Source organism: Rhinolophus ferrumequinum, chromosome 2, assembly GCF_004115265.2.
Source record: "Rhinolophus ferrumequinum isolate MPI-CBG mRhiFer1 chromosome 2, mRhiFer1_v1.p, whole genome shotgun sequence".
NCBI classification, from domain to species: domain Eukaryota; kingdom Metazoa; phylum Chordata; class Mammalia; order Chiroptera; family Rhinolophidae; genus Rhinolophus; species Rhinolophus ferrumequinum.
Genome location: NC_046285.1, coordinates 86,730,897 through 86,744,754, shown reverse-complemented (window position 1 = coordinate 86,744,754; position 13,858 = coordinate 86,730,897). Strand labels below are relative to the sequence as shown.

At 32.1% G+C, this 13,858-nt stretch overlaps 1 long non-coding RNA gene across 1 annotated transcript in view; it reads right to left on the bottom strand.

Moving 5' to 3' along the window:
* LOC117013245 (uncharacterized) overlaps positions 1-13,858 on the bottom strand; it is a 508,384-nt gene that overhangs the window by 221,665 nt on the left and 272,861 nt on the right. The gene's annotated exons all lie outside the window — the stretch shown is intronic.

The following is a 13,858-nucleotide window of genomic DNA, read 5'->3' as shown; positions in this document are numbered from 1 at the left end:
CAGCCGGAAAAGAAGAAGACCAAATATGAGATGGGTTGACTCCATACAAGAATCCACAGGCATGAGACTACACGAGCTGAGCAGGACTGCTGAGAACAGGACACTGGACATTACTCAACAACACATAACACACATACAACAACACAGTTTTGATCAGTTCTCTTTGTTTTTATCACAATTTTCTCTTATTTATGAAGCAGTGTCCTAATTTCTTTCTAAAGGCCTTTATACTCTCCAGTTCATTCATTCACAACCCAACTTTGATTTCTCTTCTCTGTATTCTCTCTTCCTGCGACACATAGATTGATGGGAAATAATTCTTTTATGACAGAATAAACAATTTCTTGGAAAAAATAGCAGTAAACTTAAATGAGTCTAGCAAAATAATTTTCCCAATAAAAAATGGAGTGTCTCGAGAATACTAATTCTGTGATTAGCAAGTACATTTTATTAATTATATTGTTAAAATATAATAACAAATAAATAAACAAATAAAAACAAACAAAAAAACTGGTTTCTCCATGATTATAAAGCTACTTGGATGATATGAACCACATTATAAGTGTTTAATCAGAGCCAAAAAATGTCATGTATTTCCAGAAATTCCTTTTTAAAATTTTATTCTCTGCTTACAAGACAATGAGATATTTGTGCCTTTTAGAGCTTAAGCAGTACATAAGATTCTTTTTCTGACTTATTCTCTGAATGAAAATTGTATTATAATACAAAAATTCCAACTTGTGAAATTTAAGTATAGTTTCTCACACTGACTTTTTATTTATATGAATTTTTCTCATGGAAACAAATTATTCACATGGGCAATTTTCAGATAAAATTTATGCTTATATATTCTTAAGTCCCTACTTTAAATCTACTCCAACTTGATATGTATTAATTCAGCATAGTTAGCATTTTTAAAACTAGATCTATTTTAAGGCTTTGTCTAAAACAGCTGCTTCAGTTTTTTCCCTTATCATGATGCTATCTGGTGCAATCAAGTCTTGGTCTTTGCATTTTGATTTACTATCTTAAATGTACTTTATACTTGTCTGCTCTATAGTCTTCATTTCCGGAAGTACTCATCAAGAGTGTCAAAACACTTATGAAATATTGTTCTACATTTTATTCACCATTTGCTATTTTTGGTGTTATAAGAAGCTTGTGGGACACATTCCCTCTCATAATTCTGACACAATTTCACGTCTACCATCTTGATGCTCCCAACTAATCCATTTACAATTTCTCTTTGTCATAAACAAGAAAGTCTTTTTTTTAATAATTTGTTTTCTTTAAGTAGGTAATCCCCACATTGATGAGTGTGTTTAATTATCACTATACTGCAAGAATAGATAAATAGTCCCCAAACAGTGAACTCTCTAGATAGTTTAAATCTATTTTTCCTTTCAAGTTTCTTAGGCCTTTTAGAACCAAGGACCATTAGGCTATCTGCCAGGATCATACTGAAGCTCTAATACAGTTTTTCTTCAGGCAAGTACAACTTATAACGTGAAGTCTTACCCTCCACTTTTAAAAAGGAAAGATATATATTGTCCAGAGCAAATAAATAGGGATTTTAAAATATGTGTCACTAATATCTTTCTAATATAGAAGTTGCAACCACAGGGTTAAAAGTGCCCTAAAATCATACTTACTTCGTTAAATGACATTCACACAATATTTTACTTACATTTCCAGAATTCTTCTATGATCCTCAGTGTGGAAACAATATAAAGCAATATACGTGGGTCATGAGTTACATAGTAATATAACCCATAAAAATCTGTTATGTAAATAACGTTCCTTTTTAGCGATGTACAAATGACAAAAATAGACTATTATATACACAGAGACTTGAAGTTGTATAAATGTTGTATGAAGTTGTATGAAGTTGTATAAATGTCTAAGGGGAAAAAGCATATTAAAAGGAATCTTTTGAGTGATCAAAACAGCTTATTTGGATCACTTGCCAATTTATTGACATAAGGAAATCAGTTGTTAAAACAGCAGGGCAAATGGAATTGGCCATGTCATTGCAGACACAACATGCATAACATTAAGAAGTCAAAACCATCCTGCATTGATCGATCCCTTTAGTTGGATTAGAGGCTATATCAGAAAAGCTAGTATACAATGGTTAAGGCTCTTGGTCCAATTCTGAAATCACAGAAAACAGCAAAAGCAATGACGCCAGCAAAACACTGTTTCTTACATTCAATCTTTAATTACAATATGGACCTTATCCTTCCAGTGGGCCAAAAAGGAAATTTCCCACTTTATAGAAAGAATCCTCATGTGTCTATTGCTGCACTTCATTTCATAAAGGACCTTTAAATGACATTCTAATTGACAAGCACGATATGACTTAACACTTTAATAATGGAAAATGTACTCCTTATTCATTCTTGAGAGTCATAGAAGCATCAAACTTATGTTTTCATCATATACGCTATTATTGTTTAATTTGGAGCTTGCATTCTGATAATTTACATAATTTTTAAAAAGTTAAATGGCTTTCTGAGACATTGAGCTTAAAAAGAAATTGTGTTATTTTAACTTTTTACCATCTTTCTGGAAGCCAGCTTACTCTTCATACTATATATACGTGGTAGATTGATTCAGCTGCCTACTAGGTGGCATTTATGGTACTATTGGGGGTGATACCCATTATGTACCTGCTACCTTCTATTCTATAGATATAGAGTCTGCAGCCCCAAGCCATCAACTCGGTCACTATCCCTTGCCAAAAATCTCAAAAATATAGGCTGTTGTTCATAATGGGGCTGGATATGTCTGATTCAGCAAATTCTACTGCCACTGTTGGAAAATAATTTAAAAGTACATGCTCCTAGTGAATCCATAACTACGTAGTGATATCTTTGTAGAGACAGGACAATGTGGCATTTTAATAATGCCTTTAACTGAGAGATAAGGAATGCGTTAACAAAAACATATTTTGCTCACAGAACTACACTGACGACCTTCAGACCAAACATATGAGGGCAGTTACAAAATTAAAATAGAGATATGTTTTCTTATTGTAACTTAAATATCTCAGGCATCCTCTCCTCTCACGCCATTCTAACTGCTACCACCTGAAGCTAAAAGCTTATCGTTCACTCCACACCTGCATTACTGCAACTATTTCATGACTCCATGACCTTCATGACTCCGGGATGCCTCTTGCCTTTTTTTCCAATCTTCTGCTGTCACCCATATACTGCATACCACTTCCAGGCTAACCCACGGTAAATGCTACTCTCATTATATCAAAACTCTGCTTAAAAAACTATTATGAATTTTCACTTCAAACCACACTAAACACAAACTTTTCTACCTAGCTATCAAGACCATACACAAACTGTTTCCATCTTTCTCATTTAAGTTTATTTACTGAGACTCAACCACAAATACTTCTGGGTCCCATTAAAGGTCCCATCCATTGGAAACTGCATTCTTTCATTCAGGAGCTTCCTCTGATACCAAATGCCTTCTACTTTTATCTTTGGCTTCACTGACTGAGTTCCACATAGTCTCCAACCTCATAATCCTGATGCTTCCAGGAAGTACTCTATTGTTTTTGGGACCATCACTAGGCCCCGTCTGCTCCCAACACCTATACCTCTAATACCACTTCCTGGTAAAGTGGCTTTTTATTATTCAAGTTTTTGTCATGTTTTTTAGACACAGTTCCGTAATGATATCATAACATTTTTGAGGAGAGGTGCTGTTATTTACTTTGGTATCTTTTCCTCTGACACAAACTGTACTAAAATACAGAAAGCACTTTCAAAGTATTGACCAGTTGCAGTTAATTTCCACAAGAAATAAAAAATTAGAGCTTTGGATTCTTGCCCACTTCAAAATTCACAAAGCACTTTCTTAGTTCTTTTCCAGTAATGGAAGTGGTTTGCAAGCTATAACAATTATTATTATTATTATTATTATTTTGCTCTGAAAGATAAAAATCTATTACACGGTACTGACTTTAAACAGTAAAACGTTTGTATATGATAATTTCTGAATTTTTCTACATTTATGTAGAACAGTATTTCAGACCCATGATGGTAATTTCTGTGCACACAGAAACCATCTCCCAAACACCACACACCATTAAAGCCTTTTCTAGTTTCTCAAAAATCAGCTCAACTATATTAATAGTGTAAGGGAGCCTGGCAATAAGGGCACTTTTAATAATTCTTTATAAAAGTATTATTTTGGGATCTCTTAAGGAACTTTATTTCTTTCTAATTCTTTTCATTTTTTTTTTAACTAAATAAACTGGCAATTAAAGTTTTTCAAGCTCTGTCTTGCGTACAATGACATATACCTCACGGGTGATCAAGTCTTGTTAAACTGAACGAAGAGTACTGGACAGATTTAACCATTTTAAAAGGACTTTTGTCCTTTTGTCAAAATTGAGTTGATTGTTTTGTTTACACATTTCTTTAAATGGCACTTATAATTCTAGAAATAAGCTCTCATTGGAATCCTTGTATATTTTTATTGTTACAAAGAAGTGACATTCTAAAGTCAAAGGAAAAAGCAATTCTATTTCGTAATTACTACTTTAAAGACAGAGGGATCACTAATAAATTATCCCAAACAACCAAAACATCAACAAGGGGTCCAGCAAGAAGCTCTCCTAGATGAGATTTCTAATAATTTCTCTGGGTCTCATTATTTCTTTGTGTTCACACAGCCCTATCCTGTCGACTCTTGTTTAACTATTGATCTGCTTGCATATATATTATCTCTGAAGATCAGTAGGGCATAATGAATACTAATACTACATAGATAATATTAATGTTTATAATTAATGTTTTTATAATATTGACAATAGATATTTTATTAAGTAATATTTCTAATATTAATAAAATAGGGAGATGCCTAGTGCTCTAAAAACAAATGTGAATTGAGAAATATGAAAGTTTGTATAAAACAGACTGGAGAGGTCAAAGTCATGGGGTGGTCTAGGGAAACTAGTGGAATGTATTTTTCTGGTGAATGCAATATAAATGTGCAAAGTAAGGAGGAGAGCTGTGACAACCAATTTATTTCTACATTTGTATGTGTTTTATTTCAGCATTGTAGGATTGTTCCCTGAAATGTGATATTTTTCTCACTTCAAATTCAAATAAGTCAATTTTGAAAAATAACAACCCAAAAAAAGGGGTGTTGTCTGTTTCTTTATAAAATAGAGGGCTCCTCATTATCTTTTGTACAGCTTTACTACACAGGAACAACTCAGAAAACAAATAAATGAATTAAGAAAACGTCACCAATCTAAAATACTTTTTCTTTACTTCTTTAGATTCCTTCTGTGTTAAACTTAAAATTCTACTCCTATCTTCTCTGTTCTTAATTTTCTCAAATAATTGTTATTTGTATGTCAACATTAAAGCGAGGTGGCGATATACCAACACTTTTTTCATCTGCCTTGAGAAAAATCTCAATGATGAAAAATGGAACGCCTATCAATTCCCTTTCTTAACCTATGTCCAGCTCAGCAGACTTTTAACGAAAGCCCAAGTTCAATAATATGAAGGCATCCATTTCCTTGGAGTTGACTCTACCCTAATCATCCTTTTAATTGACTAAATGTACTGGTGCCTGAAACTGAAATCACTGACTTAGTAATGAGTCTGTTTTTTTTCCACCAATATTGCACTTAATTATATTCATGAATTCAATTTTGTGAGCTCTATGTCATACTCTCTTCACATAAAAAGGGCAATGTTTAGTTTTGTCTTACGAACTCAGTTACCATTTCCAAGTGTCAAAGCAGAGAGGATGGTAGCACTGTCCAAAAGACGCTATCCTTAGAGATGAGTAAGTGCCAACATCCTTGCCACAGTGTCTGCATGAATGCTCTGTTTATCTTGAAACTTTTTTATTTGTTTTGCTCTAGTTAGTTGGCATCATCTATCCCTCTATAAGAAAGGCATTTCTCTGATTAAAGCAAATGTGCAGGATGCCAAAATTACCAACCAAAAAGTGAAAAATTAAAATATTTTTGGTGGGTTGTGTTTTCTTTTGTTTTTAACTAGGGAAGTTTTTTTTTTTTTTTTTTTTTTTTTTTTAATTATTTTTTTAAAGACCAGTTTAACCCAAGTGTTGATGAAGTACGTTGTGTGGTCTGAAGTACTGTGGTTTGGTGCCACCTAGTCAGACGAATTTCTATTGTACTTAGTTTCTCAGACTTTTCTATATTCCATGACGCCAGAGCACATTTCCTACATAACATTACTTTTCTTAATACAGCAAAAGGAATTAACAGTGATATGAGATGAAAGCACTAGAAACAGATAATTTTAAGATGGAAATGATCACTTTGAGAAATAAGAAACATTTGTCAAAGGTAAGGATATAGATAACACTCCAAATTGGTGCTGAGAATTACGAGATGAAATTTATACGTTGAAAATATTTACTCAAATTTCATCTACTAGAATTTCATCAATTATGAAAATAGTGGAAGTGGGATGAAGGCACTGATAAAGTTTCACAGTTTTGTTTATGCATGCTTGTTCCAAGCAGTCAGAAATATCAGACTGCTATAAGATCTAACCATTAGGTTCAAGTCTGAAAATTTAAAGGAAGCTGAAGAAAAAGTGTGATGGGAAAAGAGACCCCATAGAAAAAGAGGAAAATTAAAAGAGAAAAGAGATCAAAGAAAACAATAAAAGCAGGAGACAGGCTGATTAAAAGGAGAAATGCTGTTACAAAGAAACCAGAAAAGCTAGTGACACACAGCACTTAGGTTTGGCAAATTTCATTTTGTTTTAAATGGGAGCTAAAACAAAAAACTGAGGTTTGAACTGTTAAAAAGCCAACCTATGAGGCTTAGGATTTAATTTTAAATTCAGCCTTTCACCATTTTTTCTAGTATTTTCTTTTTTAAAACAGTCTTTGATCTTTTGCCTTAATGGGTCTGGCCAATATGTAAAGAATCAAAGCTGTGAGTGCTAATGTCTCTATTTTGTTAAATCAAGTATTAAACATTGTACTATTTGTGCGGTCTGAAGACTATTGGAATTGTACTTTGTGTGAGTGAGGTTTTTGAAGATTCTGGAAACGAAGTGCCTAACCAGGAAGCCAAAGTAATTTTTTGCCAGAATGACATTTATTTTCATGAATTAAGCTGAATAATATAAAAATCCCAAATCTCTCCAGCAGAGTTAATCAATAATTACATCGTATCATCATTAATAAATGCAGATCTAGATAATTCAGTATATGAACTGAGATTCTTGTCTATATTACTTTTCACTCTAAATTCATCCAAATTAATAACTAGTTTCTTTAACTTCACTATCATTAATAAACTTCAAAAAATTATAAGTCTACCTAGACAGAGGAATACCAAGTCTATTTCAGAGAGTTACTTAAAAAGAAAAACTTAAACAATTTAAAAATTACTGATTGATTTCACATATATATTTTTCATATTTGGACCTATCATTGGTTATTAAAAGGACTACGACAATTTACTGACCACTAGGTGCAAATACTAGGTGCAAATGCTAAATAAGATATAAATATGCATTTAAATGCAAATTAAATAAAATATAAATCCAAATGAGACAGTTGGAAGCAAATGGCCTTTGATTTATTTTCTAGTTTTTGAAGTTACAGATTTAAACACAAGCCAATGGAAATGATTATCAAATTAATTTCTATTTTTTCCATCAATAATTAATTTGTAAACTGAGTGCATATCTTGATTATTATGTTCTCAGTTTCTTTTATTTGGGAAGAACATGTGTTTGGCTGAATGGAAAGCAGAATATCAAAAATGAAACACATACCTTGTTTCCCTGAAAATAAGACCAGGTTTTACATTAACTTTTGCTCCAAAAGACTCATTAGGGCTTATGTTCAGATGATGTCATCCTGAAAAATCATGCTGGGGTTTATTTTCCAGTTAGGTCTTATTTTTGGGGATACATGGTATATCCCAAGAACATTACAGTAATAAATAGGGTTTAATGACTCATTTGGTGACAGATATGCAAGTTACTTTGCATAATTTTTGAATTAAATCTAAACGTACACTCATATAGAACATAAGTAACATATGTAAATTATTTTACATTATCTTAATTGGTTCAAGTACTTATTATTTATATATCTTTAAGCTATTTTTCAAATACTCAGAAAACAAATTGGACAAACATTTCTGGGAAGTTCTAAATTTGTACACCTCAGTTTATGTTAAAACACAAGATTTAAAAAGGGCCGACTGTTTGTAATTAAATCTTACAACAGTAGGAAATGCTTCAAAAAACAAGTCTATTGAAAAGTCAGTATCTGGACTTTTCAGGTAAAATTGAACACCAAGAATAAGAAAATGGAAAACTAAATGTGATATTCGACAGGGATCTGAAGTAAATGTTAGGGTACATTTATCAAATATTAAACCATAGGTTAGATTTCAAAGGGTAGTGATGGGAGAAATGTTATAGAAAAAAGGGGATTAAGAAATATACCAGTTTGATACAATTATACGGTATGTATGGGAGAATTGAGAAATTTACTGAAGAGAGGTTTTGACGAGGCTGTGAAGGTGATAGTGACCTGGACCACAAATTTGGAATTTATTTTAGAATTTGGCATTTATTTTGTGTATAACTAGGAATCATTGATATTTGCACAATGTGGTCAGGTATGGGTCAAATGGATAGCACTATGGTAGTAGTGAATTAGAGGCAAAAATGAGAAGACTGAAAGATTGAATAGTATTACAAAAATGGTGTTTTAAAAAACATTTAAAAAAATTTATCCACTAATTAATATAAATGAAAAATTTAGTTTAAATGACATATTATAAATTTTCTTACGCTTATATAGTTAAGCAAATTTTAAACATCATGGGGCTTTCTAATATTGGCCAGAGAGGGGTGGGTTTGGAAGTCTTGCAAATTTCTCCGGGCAATGTAATTGGGTACTATCTTTCTGGTAAGAAGTCTTGCAGAATGTATCAAAAGTCATACATTTCAGTATTATAGTAATTTTATATACTATATACAGTATATATATGTATATATATATATATACATATATATACAGATATATATATACACACACAGATATGTACATATAAACAGTGTATACAGAAATATATATATATATCTGTATATACTATATATATATAATATGTATACAGATATATCATTAATGAACACTTCAAAAAATTAAAAGTCTACCTAGACAGAGGAATATCAAGTCTATTTCAGAGAGTTACTTAAAAAGAAAAACGTAAGCAATTTAATATATATATATTAATGATATATATGTATATACACAAACACACACACACACACACACACACACACACACACACACGGAAACAAAATAATACCTGAAAGAAATAGTATAAATATGTGAATAACTTTTATTCTTGATGGGATTATTCATTCATTCATATAAGAAACAGTTTCATAAGCATCTAGAACGTATCTGTTGTCATTTAGTATGGTTATGGGAATACAAAAGTAATTCAGCTTATAAAATACTAGGGAAAGTTAGATACCAAATAAGTCCAATGACTTGTTCTGATTTATGTCTATTCATAGAATGGGGGCTGCATAAGAGAGTGTGGACATGCCTAAGCAGGGCCCTGAGGAGTTAATACTGACGCAAGGGGCGGGACATGCAGGGGAGATCATAAAGTAGGAGGAAGACAGAAGAAGAGGTTTATGCTAGAGAAGTTGGCGAGGCCAATTTTTGCAAACTGTGGAAGAAAGAAGGATATCAAGGGAAAGAAACTAGTATCTTTTAATGAAAATAATGGAAATCTCAAAGGGGTAAGGAGAAGCTAGGCTTGGATCTGGAAGAGAATGAGTCAGATCCAGCTGAATGCAATGAAAGCTTCAAAGAAGAAAGATGTGTATCTAAGTTGATACATGAGAAAATAAGCATCTCAAAAATGCTTCCTTCAAAAAGTGAAGATCTGATTAATTTGGCTCTAAGAGAAAAAGGTCTAATTTTTACAAAGAGAACACTTCATTTTCTAATGCAACTTATTTTCAAAAGTGTTCTTAAATTTTTTATCCCATGAATATATGAATTTCTTATTTTAAAACTAAGATGACAAAAACTTTTATATTCTAATAGGCTACTGATACTAAAAACACAAATTTTTTCTTGCTCATGAGATTCTAAGCTGTAAAAATATGTTAGTAGTTAAACTTCAGTGATTTTTTTTTTAGATACTAAAATACTAAAAGATATATTCCATAAAATTGGATACCGGCCTCTTGCTAAAAGTAGATTGGAACAATATTAAAATAACCACACTTATTTTAATTATATATTGCATCAAGAAACTCATGAAAATACCAGGCCTGGTTGATGAAATTGTTCAACATTCATTCAAACAACCACATTGTTCCATTTTTTCCTAACGCCTGTCCTGTCCTCTTATAAACAACATGAAAGTTTATAACCTAAGAACAGAGGTCTTTTTCTTTGTTTTTGGTTTCAATCTCCTCTTTTAGAAAGTTAAAAGAAAAACAAAAACAAAAACCTTTTGTTTTAGAAGCATTCCAAATTCTCTTAATATTTATTGACCACACACAGATCAGAACTTTATGTGTTTTTGTCTGGTCAAAGGAATACTACACCAAAGAAAAAGAAGAGATATGGGTAGGAAATGGAATGAGAGGTGAGGATTTGGGTTGATAAAGGATCAACCCTTCCAATGTGTTCATGAATAATAACAGATAATCAAATTATCTCAATGACAATGTATTATTTTTGTTTGTGATGCAAATTTCTAAAAAAATTCAGTTTTAAATATGAATACAAATGACTGTTACAAAAGACAGAGGCTTTATCTGTTTGTTTATGACTTGTACATGGCTCAAGATATATATTTTTAAAATGATGACTAAGTGGGGAATATAATCAATAATGTACAGATTTTGTAGGGTATCAGATGGGCACTTGTTTTATTAGGGAGACCACTTCATGGACTATGTAGATGCCTGACCACTGAGCTGTACACGTGAAGCTGAAGCTGAATAATATTGAATGTCAACTATAATTAAATATATATATAGTTATGGGATGTGGAGTACAGCATAGGGAATAGAGTCAATGGAATTGTAACAGTTATATACGATGTCAGATGGGTAGTAGATTGGGGGAAGAGGGTTATCACTTTGTGAGGGGTGTAAATGTCTAACTATTATTATACATTGTTTTATGTACCTGAAATTAATAATGAAAAATGATGACTATAATATGGTGAAAATAATATTATAAACTTTCTGACAACATAAATTAGAAAAAAAGCTATTATTAAATTAGGTAATTAGGTTTTATGTCTAGCTTTGATAAAAGTTCATTGATTTGCTTGAATAATATCTTAATGATTGTGAAATATAGTAAAATCTAAGTAGTAATGAATCATAAAATTCGTCAAGGATATGGATCGATTCATCTTTGTGGCACTCCACCCCATACTGTCTTACTAATATTGATCCCACAGAGATTAATTAATGTATACAGGTCTAATTAAAAGTCAAATGAGAACCAAAAACTCATAGACACAAAGAATAGTTTAGTGATTACCACAGGGTAAGGGGGGAGGGGAATGGTAGATGAGGGTAAAGGGGATCAAATATATGGTGATGGAAGGAGAACTGACTCTGGGTTGTGAACACACAATGGGATCTATAGATGATGTAATACAGAATTGTACACCTGAAATCTATGTAACTTTACAAACAATTGTCACCCCAATAAACTATAATTTAAAAATAAATAAATAAACAAATAAATAAATAATAAAATATAAAAGTCAAATATTAGCTTGACTAAAAGATTAGGCTAAAATATATTTTATAAGATTTAATGGATGCCTACAAACTATTTAATCTCAAAGGAAAAAAAATCCCTTCTTAGACTGTTTCGTTCTCTGGTCATTTCACCTTCTGTAACTTTGTTTTACAGTATAGAAAACAAAATCTTCTTGATTATGCTAATGCACATGTAGGTGAAATTAACCAAAATAGGAGTTGACCAGCATGTTATTTAGGTCAAACATTTAATTTATTTTTACTCCCATTTGTTTTTTATGTCATTGGCATTCTTTCTGATGAACTAATGCAAAAGTAAATATTGCCATGGTTGAGTGAGTTAGATCATTGACAATTTCACACTTTGAGGGGGTTGTTCTTCTTTAAGTAAGTTGGGTGCAATAAAATTATGAACTGCAAAACCCTGGTAGGAAGAAGTGGGATCCTCAGTGCTTTGATCATGTTTTTGTGCTCATACTTGAACAGGATGGGTTCTACCATTTGTAAGTTAAAATATTAAGTAGATTGTTCAAAAATAAGATTTGTAGTATTTGTAGAAACAAATACCAAGATTTGGGTGCTCTTCCTTTTATTTTGGGAAAATTTTCCTAGATTTTGGATCCTTGTCTTTCAAAATGTAAGGCAGCTATTAAAGAAGTTATCTCACATTAATATTCGAATATGGGTGAGACTTTTGTCACATCAGTCCTGCATTTATAACTTCATGTAATATACTGGATCACTACGGTTTCAAGCTCTGTTCACTTCTTGCCATAAATATACTGCTGGACTACCCCATTCACATCATAAATAAACTTCCACCTACATCTTTTTACTAATTATATCCAAATCAATATCTCTAGCTTAGGTTTCCCTTTTAAGGGCCAGTTTTATCTATTCAACAGCCTACTTACATAACCAACGGAATTCATCCCAAACACATTAACCTCTCAACATGTTCATAATTGAACTCAACATCTTTCCCCCAAAATTGTTTTTTGGAGTTAGTTAATGGCACCTTCAACTACTCAAACTTTCTTGCAAACTTTGGGAATCATCTAAGATTTTCCTAAGAGGTTAGCTTGTGCTAACCTCACATGCGTGAATGATGAAGTCTTATCAATTTCATATCTAAAATATCTCTTGAATGACCTATAAAACTATACCTTCTCCTAATTCTTCATTAAGAACTCTCCTCCTTCTTGACCTTTTGTTTGATATTTACTTAGTTTCCACAGTTGCTAAAACTTCCAGAAATCATTCTAAAATGTAAATTTGTCATTTCATGCCATTGTGAAATTTATTCATTTATTCTGCATTATCTTTAGAATTTAACTCAAAGTCATTAGTATTACATTAAAAACTCTTGTGATCTAGCACATGCCTACTTGTCTTGCCCCTCCCTGACCTGTTCTCTGTGTTCAAAACACCATACTGTCATTCATCAAATGTGTTTATCCTGCCATCAATATTTTTTTTTATGGTACCTGGAACTCTCTTTTCCATCTTATCTATTGGCCAGTCTCTTCAAATCTCCACCTTTGTATTTCCTCTTCTGGCAAGCCATACCTGAGACTTTTGAGCTGGATTAGAGTTAAAAGCTCTTAGCTCTGTGTGCATCCCTCTGATGACAGAAAATATGACTTATGTTCATGAATCCTCAAAACCTAGTACAGTGCCTGGTACACAGTATATGCTTAATAGTCATTGATGAAATCCACACACAAAAAAGAAAACACCGCAAAAAACAAAAAAACGCTTTGAATAGAAGAAAATAAATGATGGGAGGCTACCTACATGCTTTATAAATTGGGCTACTACATATTTCTGAGTTTCAAAACAATCAACTTAGACTTTGTGAAAATAAAGGAAACCTCATTTAAAATAGAATTGGGAAACCCTGCGTGGGAGCTCCAATGCTCTACCACTTCTACCGTGGCAAACCATAATAGTAACAAACTTCTTTTACATTCTCCATCAGAAGAAAGGAAGATTTTTCTCCTTATTCATCTTCAACTCAGCCAATAAGAAGTTGTTATCACCTCGAACTCTTG